The following is a 14,225-nucleotide window of genomic DNA, read 5'->3' as shown; positions in this document are numbered from 1 at the left end:
CGGAATGACTCAACCAATTTGCCCTGTTTTTTTTTTTTTTTTTGTTTGTTTTTTTAATTACAGAATAATAATCTCACGCTATAATTAAAAATAAGTCCTGTGGTTTGAGAGGTTAACATCGCTGTATTATACTTTAATGGTACCACCATAAAGAACTAGCATTCAAATTCATTACTGCAATGAAGTCCAGTGCTTTTTGTTTTTATGACTGTGTGAATGAATGTAACATTAGGCAGAGTAACCCAGTATATGATGCTATTCTGAAGAACTGAAAGAGCCTGTGGTTCAGTTACAGAAGTCAGCTCAGCAGACAGCGACACTGGATGTTAATTACCAACGCTGCTGGTTGGACATGTGCTTTTAAAGCCAATTAAAGTGAGAATGTAGAGCTCGGTCAAGCTTTGAAAACCACAAGCCCTCCTGCCTGCAGCCTTAAGACTGGGTTATGTTTTTAGAGTAGAGGTCAGCTCTTATTCAAATACAAGTTGAACACTGTGGAAATGCAGCTTTTTAACCAACAAGTATTTATGAAGTGAAAGACTTCCAAGGGAGAAAACATATCCGTATTACTACAGACTGTGGCTTAATCATTATATAATTGCTGTCTAGCAAACATCTTGTCTCTCCAAAATGGCAACTTTAATGTACAAAGGTTTTATAAGTCATTGTGGATTGTGCATTACTATTGGTCCATTCATCATATAATGTGGACATAATATAAAGAACAACTACCAGATTCAAAGTACCTCAACAGATACAAGCTTTTTGCATGAATTTAACAATATATGGTGGTGTATATGTCCATGTCTAAGTATGTGCGGTCTAAGATGTTCTTTCCATTCTAGAAATCTCTAAATGTAACATACTAGCTCACATAGACCTGTACAAAACCCACGATTAGCTTTCTCCAATCAGTTCAGGTCTCCCCTATTAGGAGTTCTCCCACATGCATTTTCCAAATTCAGCGTGCTAGCACTAGCATGCATGCTATCAGCCCGCCATCATCACGCCTCTCCAGTCTATCGGCCGTGCGCAGCCTCAGCCCTGGCTGCTTTTATGCATAGCGAGCACCTCCTTCCCTGCACGCACCTCGCTGGGGTGTGATTAGTGTTAGCCCTGAGGAGCTAATGAAGGCCCGCGTCTGCGATTGCGTGATTACAGTAAGCCATGGGTGCAGGAAAAAGCGCCCACGAGGACAATAGATTCTAGCGTGCCACATGTCTGCCCACGCCCTGGCCGGCAGAGAGCTCTAGACACTCCTGCTTTATGTGGTGTACGTTTTCAGATGATTGAAAAATACGCTAATAGTGCCTGCAGCACATGCTGTAATTAGAGATGCCTTCGATGGGGACACTTTAACAGTGTGTAAAGCATACCCATCTATGTCTTGTGGTGTTTTGTATAAATGATTCAAATTTCATTGGTAATATCAATTTTTCATATTCGGTGAATAATTTCGCATTTCATGCCTGGCTTCAGTCCTGCCCCAGTCTACAACTCACACACATGGCATATTTCAATCCCTGCCTATTTCTGAACACACTCTCTCAAAAAAAGAAAATGATGAAGAAGAAGAAGAAGAAGAAGAGAGGGGAGGATCAGCTTTTGATCCTAATTCATGTTTAAATTTGTCTTCTTTTGGAAAATAAATAAAGACAGTTGGTGGGATATATAATTAAAGATGATAGAGCAGCATTGCGTTCATTAAATATCCAAGTAGCAGTATACGGCGGGGTGTGTAACAGCAGCATGCGTTGGCGGAGTTTAACCCGCATCATCGTTTTAGACTGAGAACAAAGGCTATGCGCATAGCAAAAATGCATGCAAATGTATGCAAATCGCCAGCAGCTAGAGGGAAGGGGAGGCGAAGCAGCGGATGACGCCAAGAAGAAGGGAGGCGCACAGCAAAGGGGTTCGCTGTTTACCTTTGGCAAAACGGTCATTTCCATCTCCGTGCCGTTTTTAAATATCCCCACCCCGAATATGCCGGGGATGAAGTTTAAAGGCTGTAAGAGGTCATGTTAATTTCACCTGCTTTGCATCGGCCCCTCCCGACGCTCGCCAGGCGAGCCGCTAGCATGCTAATATCCCTCTAGCCGACCGAGATGGTCTTTGCCTAAGACAATGCACAAGCCGTGGCACCTGAGATCACATCTTTACGCTTGGCAATCGACTCACGTCACCCCGGCCTCCATTTTCTTTTTCGTTTCATAATTTCACACAAAAGCACTTTGTATATGCTTGGTTCATGATCAGGTCTTGTCTTCCTGTCTGGGAAGTGCTGTTAGAAGTATATACTGTAATATCTTCTCATATCTCAATTATATAAAAAAGGCTTATTTTAAAAAAGTCTTTAGGGAACCTTTCTTTTCCAGACATCGAATGTAGGTCCACCAAATTAATATTAGTATTAATACAGACCTGAACATTGTAGCTCATTCAGGGGGGTGGGGTCTGCTTCACATTAGAATAATGGGAGTTTCTCAAATACTATTAAAGCAAATCTATTCACACGTCCATTTAAGGGTTCGAGGTCCAATCTGCAGAAAAAACACAGTCCAGCGTTTGGACGTTAAATATGACTTTTCGTATGCATGCTAATGACTTTTTATGCTACCAAATAAGCAGCTCTAGACCTCACGACCTCCCTGCCTGACGAACAATATGAAAATCGCTCCAGTGATGGTACTTGTAGTAGAAAAAAATAGGGGTTTTTATGAAGGTCTAGTTTGACTAATAGGTAACCACTGCCATGAGGAAATACTAGCAATTGTGCAATCTGGAGCGATTAATGTTTGCGTCTCGTTGTCTTAGTAGTCTGCAATGTGATCTGCAAGTCGCTTTGCTTTTTGCAGTGCAACTGCAGTTCACTGTTACATAGGTGTGTGTGTGTGTGTTTGGGACTTCTTCCATATCCAGAAAGATCAGTGATTTGTGTGCGGCAGCACATGAAAGCCTGTTAAAATAATGCCCTTCCCCAGACAGAAGGCACAATGCTACATTTGTGATGTGTGGGGGGCACACGTGTATGCGTGTGAGTGCACACACACACACACACACACACACACACACACACACACACACAAACACAGGCTCTCATCTGGGCCTCTCCTCAGACACAATATAGTGCGAAAAAGAGGGGGCTGGGGTGGGAAAGCATAGACAGACACTTACAATAATGCATAATGATGTTAACATTCCTGCATGTCTAATAGAGCAGGATCCAGCCATGGAGATGCTCCAGACAGACGACTATGTGCGTGTGTGCGTGTGTGTGTGTGTGTCTGTGTGTGTTTGTGTGTGTGTGTGTATGTGTGTGTGTGTGCTTCAGAGAGAGAGAAAGAGAGGGAGGAAGAGAAGGGGAGGGGGTTAAGATGATAAATTAATTCATGCTCCTTTGCTGTGGCTCCATTTGAATGTGGTCATTCAGACCGAAATCGCAAACGTCCAAGAAACACACTCTCTTCGGCTGCGCTGTGCAAAGAGCAAATGGAACCATAAAGATAGGGTCAGTAAGAAACACTGACCTAAAATCACCACGTCCATCTCAGATATGACAGACTGCATTTGGGTGGTTCTGGAGCTGTGAGCAGCAAGGAAAGGAGCCGGTGTGTGCTTATTTTTTGTGCATTTTTTAGAAGAAAAAGCTCAGGTTTTATTTAAAAAAGGGTAGAAAACGAGACTCTGGACAGTTTATTTACACTTTATTTTTGATTAATAAGGTTAACAGGATTAATAAGATTAAGGATAGCACTTTAGCTGATGTTGGGTGTAGGTATCTGTATTAGACTAGTTAGGGGTTAATCTTAAGGAAAAACTACATTCTCATTATACTCATTATATACATTCCTACCTATATACATACAGATAATACATGTAAGACCTACAAATGCTCCCAGTTCCCCTTTGTTGCACTCTATAAAAACAATGTGTGTGCACAGCAAAATCCCCTAATACTGGATTTCCCCATTAACACTTTGAACTACTCATTGAATAATTCATAGTAGTGGTACATTCATTAGACAATACATCGTAAAATGAACAAGTCTTACTTTTAGAGGGAAACACGTACAGTGTTAAATTAACCATTAACAAGAAGCTGAAAACAAACGAACACTGTGGATTTTAGTAGCAAAGAGTCATACAGTAGTTAGTGACTAATAAAACTCATACTTAATTACACACTCAATAGTAAGTTTGCAGTTTAAGTCCGCATCTACAGTGCTGAATTAACACTTAATTAGAAGCTGTAAACAAATGAACACTGCAAGGGTTCATACAACCCTGTGATTTTACTGGTACAGAGTAGTACAGCAGTTAGCAAATAATGAGTTTTAAGATACTAAATGAGTAATAAGTGTAGAGTCCTTTCTCTTTAAACCTTGTACGCAGGCCTACACTTCAGTCGTTTACCCTTATAACCGCATTACTCTCATAATTAACATCAATTTCATAGACCCTAAAATAGACCCTTGCGGGACTCCGCAAAACACGCTCATCCCAATAATAATTCATAGTAGTTTTTGCATTAATAACAGGACTAATACCAGAATAATAAACCTGGGGTTCAAAAGGTTAAGATGTCAACACCTACAGTGCTGAATTTACACTTTAATTAGCCTCCAGACACAAATGAACACGATAATGGCGAACCCAACATTGGGCATTTTGCTTTTTGCTGTGTGTGCACTCGTGTGTGTGAGGACAGAGACAATATGAAAACGCATCTCTCTCTCCTCCCCTGCGCATGCATACATGAAATAAATGGCGCCTGCCAGGCAGCGGTGGCCCTTCCCCAATTTCAATCCCTCCCTCGTCCCTCGCCTCGCGTCGGCTCTGCCTATCGTTCTAATTGGGAGCTTAGACTGAGGTGAGATTTTGTCCCCTTCCCATCGTCTCTATCATTTCGTTAACCTCACATCAAGCGGAACCCCCGCCAACGGGACGGGCTGAATTGGATATGAAAATAGAAGGGAAGCGTTTGTCAAGGGACGGCTAGAGAGAGGGATAGAGAGAGGAGAGAGAGAGAGAGAGAGAGAGAGAGAGAAAGAAAGCGACAGGCGTCGTCTCCAGAGGAAGGTGGGCGCAAAAACGGAAAAGCTCATTTTCCGCGGCCACCCCGGCGCCCGTCTGCATTGCAGATCCGCAGAAAGCCTTGGCCGACTCAGGAGCAGCTTTAAGCTATCTGCACCGCGGCTGCTCTTTTTTCCTGTTTTTTTCCCCTCCTCATATATTTATTTATTTATATATATATTTTTTGGCCCCCTCTTCTGGTCTCCATAAAATGTCAAGTTAATTTCCTGGGTGGTATGAGCTACACCTTGCCCTGCGCCATGTGTGTGTGTGCGTATATGTGGGTGAGGTTTGCATGTACGTGTGCACATGTATGTGTGTGTGTGTGTGTGTGTGTGTGCACGAGAGTGGGGGAAGGGGGACAAAATAGAGGCAGGAATACGAAGAGCATGCCAGTGTGTATGCATGAACATCGGAATATGTATGTGCGCATTTGTGTGTGTTGTATGTTTGTACACTTAAGCTTTATTCCGTATGTGTGTGAGTGTATGTGTACATGCATTTGTGTGTGCATTTGAGGGGGCAAATGGGCAATTATATATTCACTTGACTTTAATGTATAAAGATTTCTTACTGTGTGCGCAGACATGCAGAAACAAGCACACAAATGTGTGTACGTATTTATAGATTAAATATGTGTGTGTCTGTGTATACATGCATATGCGTATGCACATGTGTGTATGTATACAAGCTCTATGCGAAAGGCATAATTGAACTGTCTCAAGCCGTGTGTATGTATGTGTGTGCACGGACATGCATACATATGCATGTGTGTGTGTGGGAGGACAATATACAGTCATATAATACAAATTGTTCTTATTATGTCTGTCTATAGGGGGAAATGTATGCTCACATGATTTAATGTAAGATGGGTTTTCTTAGTATGTAAGTGTGTGTGTGTGTGTGTGTGTGTGTGTGTGTGTGTGCGTGTGTGAGCGTGCACGCTCCTTGGCCATCTCTACCACGCGGATATGGAGGATCTTTTTTGCATGCAACACAATGTAAGGGATTATAGGGTGCTGATTTTCTGAGTGGATTCAGAGCTGAAACGCATTACAGGGTTCACACACCTCCTCCCGCAAAGTTAGGCCCACTCACTGATAACAGCAGCCTTACTGCCTTTGTGTGTGTGTTGAGGAATATGATAATATATGCGTTATGTAAATATAGTTTACATGTACGTATGTGCAGGCGCTGACATTCGGCTTGATTTGACGGCTAAGTGCTTACGTTCCGCATGAAGCTTGGTTATATTCATGTAGTATTTATAGCGTTGCTATTGCAGATTTATGTTTTTTCATATTTCCTCATTATCGTGGGGTTTGGGTCGCTGACAACATGCGCATCCAATCAAATCTACAGTACGGATTGGCAGCGGTTTCATTACGTTTCAAATATGCTAATGAGCGAATGCATTAAAAAGGAGTTTCCCACTCAAAGGACTGCGCTTTGTCAGTGTAGCTAGAGCTAAAAGCTGTAGGTAGGATGGGCTGATTAGGCTGAATACTCTTTCGTTAAATATAGTCCCTATACTGCAAGACATCATACGAGCCCCCCAATGCGTAAAGCCGAATAACGATACACACTTGAGTCAAGGTTTTGGATGTGCTGGTATGCTGATACAAATTGTATTTCTATTTTCCACATTTTTTTGTTCCAATAACTCAATAACTCATCATCCTTGAGACTGGCTTACCATCCCAAAAATGTCATTTTGATTTCCATATCGAACGACCTCGAGGTGCCATTTCCAAGCAAAAATAAATCCAGCTTGCACAACCCCCTATTATGTATAAAAAGCTCTGTGAAAAGTGTTTTTCCCCCCCTGTGAGATGTCTCCCCTTGTTCGGTTCAGTGCTGGTATTGTGCATATACATAATTCCATATGCCCATCACCGAGGTGTGTGCAGGTGTGTGTATGGGAAATTCAGTACCACGCAAATATGTAAATAGTAAAAGGTGTGTGCATGGGGGGGTGGGGGTGGTGTATGCACAAACGTATTCAGAACAGACCCGTAAAATGTTATAATGTGGAGAAAAGGATAATGTATTTGTCACTCTTGCTTACGCTGATCTATGCCTCTGCCCTACAAATGTCACATCCCATAAGCTCCAAAAAAATTACACTGGCCCCACCTAATTAAGCATATTCATGAAGCCGCTTTGCATACTGCTGCCGGCCGACTGGGCGTCATTCGGGGAGGGGGGAGAGAGATGCAGATATTTGACAGAGTGTGGGAGTGGAAATTTACAGATGCAAATCCGCACCGCTAAGGACATGGCGGCGTTTCTTAACGCCTTTTTTCCCCCTTTTTTGCTTTTCTAATGTGATGTGAAAATGCATGTTAAAGCTCTTGCGCTCTTCAAGAATTGCTACCATATTTTTGCCATGCCCTGTGCCAATAAATCAGCTGCGGATTGAAATGGGCTAGTCCATCATGCTTTTTTAATTGGAACGTAACAGTGTTATATTACATTGCATTGCTGCCTTATAACATGCCACTGTTGCATCACAATGACAATTGTTACACTGCATTACACTGTCACATTACACTGCTGCATTATTACACGTCATTGTTGCATCACAATACCCATTGTTACGCTGCTTTACATTGTTAAATTGTTGCATTATGACATGTCATTGTTGCATCACAATGCCTATTGATACACAGTTACCTTACATTGCATTATTATTATATGTTGCATGGCAATGCCCCTTTTTACACTGTTACATCCCATTGTTATACTGGTAATTTACATTTTTGTAATTTGTAAAACAAAATCTAAATTTCTTTAAGTACCAAATTATTACTATTTATGGTTATTACTGTTGATTATTTTATTATATGTGTACATATGAAAATAAACTAAATTAATAAACATTGCCAGCTTGTTTATGTCTTCTCCCCCATACAGTCAGTTTTTTATTTTGTGCGTGTGTGTGTGTGTGTGTCTGTGTGTGGAGCCTGGCAGGTGTGCAAATGAGACAGGGGGGCGGGCTCTGTCTTGCATAGGCAATGAGGATGCAGATACCAGTGGGGAGGTGGAGGGGGTGGCTGCAAACTGAGAGAGAAAACGAGGGGATGGGAGAGGAGTGAGTGAGATTGGAACAGAGAGAAAGTGAGGGAGAGAGCGCAAGAAGGCCGATCTGGGGAGCAAAGGAAAGAGAGAGAGAGAGAGAGAGAAAGAGAGAGGAAGGAGAGGCGTGCGTTTCTGCCGTGAGAGCACTCCTTCCCCTCATGGCCCGGGGGCCCTGAATGGCCAGCTTTGTGCCGGGGGTGCAAGATGCAGACTCAATCAGAGGACTCCTCCAATTAATTAACGTCCGGGGCCCGAAGGCCCCCACCGCTGCTTGGGTAAACAGCAATTGTTCTCAGGCCCAGGGTTTCAAAACAAGGGGGGCAACAATGGTGCCATTGTCCCGCCACCCCTCATTAGGGGGAGCAGCTTGTTGGGGGGTGGGGGGGTGAGATGGGACTTGTGTGCGTGCGTGGGCGTGCAAGAGAGAGAAAGCCAGAGAGAAAGCAAGAGAGAGAGAGGCATATAGGCCACTCTCCCATGATCCCATTACCGTACCCCTACTGCATCCTCCATGCCAGCTGCACAGAGAGAGAGAGCCTGTCATAGCATCTTCACATCAAATCCTCTATCTGAGAGAGAGAAAGAGAGAGAGAGAGAGAGAGAGAGAGAGAGAGGGATGGAAGGAAGAAAGGGGGTGGCAAGTGGGGGGAGGGAGAAAAAGAAAAAATAAAAGAAAGAAAGAAAGCGTGTTCTGTTTTGGACCTTATTAACATAGGCGAAGAGGGAAAACACAATAGAATACATTACATCCTTGTTAGCAAGAAGCAATCAATTAGTGGGCTAGCGTGGCTAGCCTGGCACAGAGCCATTCTCACTGAGGTTTTTCTTTTTCAGCGGGCGACCGAGCGTACGCATGCTGCCGCTTTTACTTTCCCCACCCTGGATTTTGGGATGAGCACAAAGGCTTGATTAGATTCTCTGCTGCAAATGAGGAGTCCGTTTTTTCGCGGGTTTGCACGGACGTGCTCATACATATTAGTCAAATTAAAGGAAATCTCCAGCTTCTACCAAGCTAATCTCAGCCACATCTGTAGCTTTCCTGTAGCGATCCATTTATACAGACAATCATTTTCCTGTCCTCAGAGGAAGAAGAACCATATGTGTTGACCTAAAACACACTCATAGTAGGGTCTACGGTAGATTTTCGGTTCTTTCTTTTTATTATTTTTAATGCTACAATACTCTTCAATGCATGATTCTGTACAGGGAGCTGCTTAGGATGACGATGCTCTGCATATTTAGTCTGGTTAAAACCATTTAAGCTTGAAGGCGATGAAGATGCCCTGCATGAATGTGGAAAAAGGAAGCCGTCTACAGTAGCATTCTCTCCGATTTTCGCTCCGCGGCCTGTCAGCTCCTTTCAAATCTGCAACCCCGCAGCTGAAACCCAGTCTATGCTTCTCGTTATGTTAAATCATATATGGCATTTTAGGAGGCCATTTTGTTAATGGCTAACACACAGGAATGCTCTCAGAAACCTTGGAATCACTTAGGCGCGGGGCTCTAGACTGTGCTACACCCGCCACCCCCCACCCACAACTACCCACCCACCCACTGTTGCGACTAGAAATAGCTCTTGCTTTGACGAAATGAAAGTCGCAGACACAGAGAGTCTGTGAGTGACAATGGCAATTGCATACGAAATTGTCACCCCCTATCCCTGTCGGCGATTCTTGCACGCCGCTAGCCGCCGGCTCCTCTGTTCTTCGGATGCTTTTCTGTACCTGGGAAATAGGCCTGATAATGGCTGCAATCTGTACCCAAAATGGCGGAGTGGAAGGGGGGTGGCATTTCTCTGTAAAACAGTGCCCAGTGACTTCTGTCTGGAACCTCTCTAATTGTACTCCATCACAACGATGTGGCTACTTTTAGGTTGGCATGTGGGTGGGTAAGATGCTGGTCTCTTGGTGAACTGGTTTGGCCTTTTAGTTTTTCACCATTTTTCACCATGTAGGATGCATTTGTTATTATATTACTATTATGTGCACTGGTGAAGCAAACATCAGAGCTTGTATGATGTATATAATAAGAGTAATTTCATAATTCCTTTTGTAATTTGTATTCTGTCATTACTGAATTTCAAAGGGCTCAAATAACCCTGGTTCTACTCTGTGCTACTTTTAGCAACGCACAAACCCCAATTTTGAGCATTGCTCATGTCCGGTGTTCCTTCTTTACAATTCCAATTGCAGACATCGTTGAAAAATGCCAATTTGTGCTAATTACGCTCCGATGCTGCACACCACATTCCTAGTGCACTGCATCCACAACCTGCTAATCATGAAAGGTTCCTTCGAGCTTCTTCCATTCCGAAAACACGAAATGTGCCGGTTACACACAAACACCCTTTCTACCCAACAGTCTCTAACACCCCTCTCCTCCATATATCAAGCAAATTCACGTCTTCACGTTTTTGTGTCAAGCCGGCCGGATCCACCCTTCCACCCACCACCCCTCCCAGCGGCATTCGCCTCTGTGCATATTCCACTCCATTGTTGCATTTAAAAGAGACGCGCAGGTACATTATCAGGGCCCCGTTATTAAATTCTAATAAGGAGCGTGTATGCCGCGGCGCTTGGCCAATCTCCAAAATCCATGCCGGGGGTCTGGGCCTCATTTGCACTCATTTTCATCCGACTGGTCTCTCCTCCATTAATGGCATGTCGCCATGGCGACGACGCGCCCGTGAACGAGCGAGTAATTAACGTCGACCTGGTGACACGCGCACCTAGCTAGCGGCTAGTGATCAGGGTTTGAGCGGCACGCTATTCTTTCAAGAAAGCTTTCTGGCTCCGGCCAACGCTCAAGGAAACACGCGCACCTTGATGCGCTTGGCAGGCGAGGCGCAGAACAAAGGGATGGAGAAAGAAGGGGAAAAGAGAGGAAACGGAGGAAGGAAGGTGTGGAGGGGTGGGGAAGAGTCGCTTCTGATGCGATCCCAGTCGTCATCCAAAGTGGAGGGAAATAGAAAGGCTAAACTGACATGCTGATAAAGGGGGGTCTCTATCTGCGGAAGCTTGCACAATATAGGCTACTGTACATGCACGTATGAGAGCGTTTGCGAATACGCTTACTTGCATGCATGCTGGTGCGTTTGTGTGTGAGTGTGTGTGTGTGCGCGCGTGTGTGTGTCTTGATGGTGGGGCGCTTTAACGCTCACCCAGTTGAAAGTTGAAAATCTTCAATATTTAATACAGTGGTAGAGCGAGCACGGAGCACGGAGAAGGGGGGGTGCTGTAATGATTATTTGTGACAGAAGGCTGTGTGCCTTGGATCAGTCAGCTGAATGTAGGGCAGTTTGAGGCAGCCTCACTGCTGACATATGAGGAGGGAGAATCTCAAAGGCTAAGGCTAAGGCTGAGCAGCAGCACTATGTTTCAGTGCAGTGTTCAGTTTTCAATACGTTAGCCCTGAGTTAAGATAAATCACGGGCGACTGTGAATCGTGACCTCTTCTAATGTGCTGCCAGTATTTGGGAGACGTCCAGCAAAGGAACACATTTAACCTTTCCGTCTGACTTCAGGGATCTCTTAGATATCCTCAGGGTAGCAATCACGCTTTCTCTGTTCCTCTCTCTGTTGAAGAGGAGGTTGCGTAGACATGCTGCTATGCAAACTTAGGCTTGTTCTATTATTAGTCAGTCCTGTTCCTCCCCCAACCCCCATCCCCTCTGTCTCTTCCTCACAATTTCAGTGGCGCTCTTCACACCAAAATAAAATTTCTCACGTCACATTTTGCAGATTACTGGTACATCATTAGCTGTGCCAGCTAAGCTAAGCTAAACAGCTTGGGCTACCCGGCTCATGGGTGCGTCCTAGGTGCTTTTGGACATTGTAGGTTTTGAAAGCAGTGATGGAGAGCTGCTTATCACATACTTCAGAGAAGGCAGAACTGAGGGAACTGCCTCACACACACAGCCTCTGAAACCATGGGAATGAAGGCTGCTGAGGTTCAAGGTCAATGCCAGAATAGAGGCGCCTGGGGCTGCATTGTCTGCCTTAGCCCCGCACCCAGCACACACACACACACACACACACACACACACACACATGCGCCATACAGCCATCCGTTTACACACTCTTCCACCACTAACCTTCCAGGCTCAACCGCTCAGTAACCCCTCAACAAACGTATTCCCACATATCACCATACACAAATTGACACCTCATGGCACACCACCCTCAGCACAGCCTACACCAAAGGATGTAGTTGTATTGTGTATGTATGTGTGAGTGTGTGTGTGAGTGAGAGAGAGAGATAAAGAGAGAGAGACAGAGAAGGAATGCTGCTTTGTATTACACTGCTTTGACGTGAACATGACCTTACAAGCATACGTGCATGTGGCTACCTCCTATAGTCACCTCATGTTTCACAAAAAGAAAAACCAGTGTTAGAAATCCCTCACGGCTATGTTAGCCAGGAAGGCCACAGGCCGTTAGCTAGCTGGCCAGCTAGCTGTGAGAAATGATCTAAGACCCAGCCAGTGAAAAGAGAAACTCCAGCTTGGGCCGAGGAAGGAGGCCATGATTAGCTCCTTTGTTGGAGGTCTTTTGAGCTTCATTGGCTCCAAAGAAAAGCCGTCTAATGAGTCCACCCAAGCTTGGCCGAAACTTTGTATGGAAGACAAACTAAGTTACGGTGGTCCCCCTCGTGCGGGGCAGTATAGTAGAATGATACAGAGCGCTTGCACATATGGTCGCCCGATTTCAGGAGCCCCCCAAAAAGCACTTTCTCATGTGCTTGTTTTTGTGCACACTCAAAAGAGCAAGTGGGGGAGGAGACACACAAAAACACACACAGGCTGGATAACATATGAATCGAATAGCAGTAATTTTTACGTTTCACCTTACAAGTTTAGGATTTACAATATGCGTAATATGAACTTGCTTGGAACCTAACCCAACATGTAGCTTAGCAGCCACGCCTTGTGCTCACCAACCTGCACTTAACTTTTACATTAATTAATTTCCCTTAGATGTCCTTCAACATTACATAATAATAATAATAATAAAACAGGGAGATCCTCCTCATTCTCAGTGCTTCAGGGTACACGGTTGGCGCCCGAGCCATCCTTTGCAGAAGATACATGCAGGTTTGGGAGTGCCCCGAGTCGGCTGCGCTGGACCATTTGAGTCTAATTGTTTCCGTCAGTCTGAGAACGTCCCGGCAACGGTGTGCGGCTCCCTCCGCCCGGGCCCCCGTAACTGAGCTAGGGTCTGAAGAATGGGCCCACTTTGTAGCCACACAGCAGGCTTGAGCCACATCCATTCTGCTCCTCAAACTGTCATGCATAACAACTTTATTGTGGCCCAAATTGGAGCTGAAAGCAAAGAATGAGGGCGAGGGAGAGGCGGTGGAAGGCGTCCGTGAGAACGGGCCTTGGTCAAGCAGCACTGGAGAAAAAGGGTGCCTGCTTTTCTCAAGGCCTTGAAAAAAATAGCTTGGATCAATTAAGACACTAACATTACATGCAGTGTGTTAATAGTAGCGTATCGACTGGCTTGAACCCATTCAAATGGCAAATACAGAATATCATCGCTGTTACGCAAAAACCTTGGATCTGCATCATTTTTCATGTTTTGACGTCATTTAAATCTGGAAGTAGTTTTTTTATATTGTGGGAAAAGTTTATGAAGAACGGACCAACAATAATGCTTCAACATGACTTGGAGAAAAAAACTTTTTACACTGACTTCCATTGAAAGTTAAGAAGGTGCTAAATTGGAGATACAAGGTTTGTGTGAGACATTGATGATATAGAGAACAGCATTAAGTTGTCAGGCATTTGCAAAAATGACTCTCATACATGTACGTTCACTGGTCTTTTGGAAACAACCCATAAACAGACCAGGGCTCCTTGTGATAACCAAGAAAGAATCATCAGTGTCAAGTTCAAGTTGAGTATGAAGACTGAGAAACCCACCTACAAGAAATCCCCCCCCCCCCAAAGCCCAGGCTGTCTAATGCTGAAACCTTTGAATCTTGGACAAAAGAGTGCGTAAATTCCCCTGGGTCGACCTGCTGTGGGGCCTTCCTTGTGGGTTTGTTTTGGAGCAGCTTCATGGCGAGCC

At 44.4% G+C, this 14,225-nt stretch overlaps 1 long non-coding RNA gene across 2 annotated transcripts in view; it reads left to right on the top strand.

The window, feature by feature from the left end:
• The window catches only part of LOC140542260 (uncharacterized), a 40,954-nt gene that overhangs the window by 17,254 nt on the left and 9,475 nt on the right, over positions 1 to 14,225 (top strand). The gene's annotated exons all lie outside the window — the stretch shown is intronic.

Source organism: Salminus brasiliensis, chromosome 20, assembly GCF_030463535.1.
Source record: "Salminus brasiliensis chromosome 20, fSalBra1.hap2, whole genome shotgun sequence".
In the NCBI taxonomy this organism is placed as follows: domain Eukaryota; kingdom Metazoa; phylum Chordata; class Actinopteri; order Characiformes; family Bryconidae; genus Salminus; species Salminus brasiliensis.
Note: the sequence above shows the minus strand (reverse complement) of the source record. Positions and strands in the feature narration are given on the sequence as shown.